This window comes from Pteropus vampyrus, unplaced genomic scaffold (assembly GCF_000151845.1).
Source record: "Pteropus vampyrus isolate Shadow unplaced genomic scaffold, Pvam_2.0 Scaffold90, whole genome shotgun sequence".
NCBI classification, from domain to species: Eukaryota; Metazoa; Chordata; class Mammalia; order Chiroptera; family Pteropodidae; genus Pteropus; species Pteropus vampyrus.
In genome coordinates this window covers 268,318-270,321 of record NW_011888871.1, presented here as the reverse complement: position 1 = coordinate 270,321, position 2,004 = coordinate 268,318, and the positions used below count along the sequence as shown (strand labels likewise).

The 2,004-nt window shown below is 61.9% G+C and overlaps 1 long non-coding RNA gene across 1 annotated transcript; it reads left to right on the top strand.

Moving 5' to 3' along the window:
- The first annotated feature begins 17 nt into the window (after positions 1–17).
- On the top strand, positions 18–1,995 carry LOC105294557. The gene is made up of 3 exons (XR_896069.2): positions 18–351; positions 622–1,049; positions 1,168–1,995. It is a non-coding gene; the product is annotated as an uncharacterized LOC105294557 (long non-coding RNA).
- Positions 1,996–2,004: the final 9 nt, after the last annotated feature.

Below are 2,004 nucleotides of genomic sequence, written 5' to 3'. Positions count from 1 at the left end.
CAGGACGTGCAAAGTGCGGCACACGGCGGGCACGGCCTGGGCCCCAGGGGGTGGCTTTACCAGGAGAGCTCAGGCCTGGGGGCTCCAGGCAGCAGCAACTCGAATTCCCCGCCCCGCAAGGTCGGTGTGCTCGGCCCCGGGAGGCACGCACCACGGGGTGGAGGGCTGGGTGAAGGAGCAGCTGTCACTGTATGTCTGTCAGGGATCACCGTCCTTGTTTTAAGCCAAGTGCACACAGTCACCAATCCTGGTGGGGACGGGACAGGCCTGGAGCTCTGCCAGCTCCTGCCACATCTCCGCTCTTTGCTTCTGCCTGGCCACAGGGCTTCTGGGACCTGGGCTCTCGGAAAGGTCAGCTGGGGAGGAGGACACAGCGGGTGGGAGGCTGTGGGTGTCGCAAACCGGAGAAGAAGACCCCGCACTGAGGGGGGGGGGCGGGGTTCTGTCCCTTTGTCGCCGGCCATACTCGGTGGCTCCCGCCCACACTGCTCCGCCAGGAAGTGTGTTCTCTCAGCCTTGGTATTGTTGGGGTTCAGCTTCTGTACGCACAACATGAAGGGGCAGGGAGACAGGGTCCCTGGAACCATTATGAGATTTTTTAATTCAACTTTTTAATTTTAGGTTAATTGTAGGTCCATGCAGTTTTCGGGAATAAAATGCAGAGCTCCCATGCCCCCTTTGTCACCCAGCTTCCCCAATGGTCACACAATGACATGGACTCGAGGCGCAGGGCACTTCGAGGACCCCTCACGTCACCTTTCGCAGCGGTGAACACTCCGCGCCTGCCCCTGCCTGTCAACCCCTGGCCGCCACGCGCCTGCTGTCCACTGCGCCCCTTCCCGCTTCCGAGAATGCCACCACGTACACGCGTCACGCGCACGTGACCTTTCAAGCCTGGTGCCTCTCACGCAGTCGGCGGTTCCCCCGGGCTGATGCTGCGGGCAGCGGGCTCCTTAGCGCGGACGGACTGCAGCCGGGTCGGCCATCTCCCTGTAGAAGGACATCTGGGCCCGTCCCAGTTTGGGGATCTGACAAAGGATGCTGCTGGAGTGCGTGTGCCCAGGCGTTTGTGTGACTTGCTCTGGGACAAGCGCCCAGGGGTGCAGTTGGCGGGTCATACGATAGCTAATGTTCAGTTTTTTAAGAAACGGCCAAACTGTTTTGCAGAGGAGCTGTGCCGTTTCCACGTCCCTGCATCCCAGCACTTTTAATTTTAACACCTGATAGGGAGCCACTGAATGTGCCTGAGCCCGAGTGTGGCTCAGATGGCAGACAGAAGCCAGGCAGCCCAGGGCCAAAGCAGAAGGGGCGACTGCACGGCCGCTCTGCTGTTTCGGGGGGACCTGGTATGCCCTACCAAGCCAGGCCCGCCCATCCACCCTCCTTCACCAAGGGCAGCGGCAGCCCCTCCGCTGATGCTGGCTGGACTGAGCACAGGTCTTCCAGAGTGGAAGGTGCTGCTTCGAGGGGAGACTTTTCTGGAGAAGTCTATCCAGGCTTCCTGGCCTCCGACAGACTCGCCAGCTTGGCTCACGAGCATAATTCTGCAGGTCATCCACGGAAATAAATACCTTTTGATGGCACGTCCACTGTGAAGCAACCCCCCACCTAAGATCCCTCCTCACTTCTTTATCCTAAAATGTCCTACAACCCTTGACTTCTCTTCTGCATGTGCCTCCCTACACCAGGAACTGGAGCTCTGGCGCTAGAAGGGACCAGTGACTGGCGCCCCTGGCTGCCGGGAAGCAGGGCCTCCCGCCCAGAGCAGACTCGACACTGGGCTGAGCCTGGCCCGGGGCCCCTGACGGAGGCATGCTGCTGGGCTGGGGGAGAGCTGCGGCGACACAGGGCCCTGGTCCAGGCCTGGACACACCCGCCGGACCTGCGCACTCCGCCTGGACCCGGGGGGCTCTGGGGCTGAAAGAGGCCGGGCCGAGCCTGGAGGAGGAGGGGCGGCAGCCTGGCCCGTCTGGTCTGTGGCCTGGTTCTCGGCTCGGTTCTGGC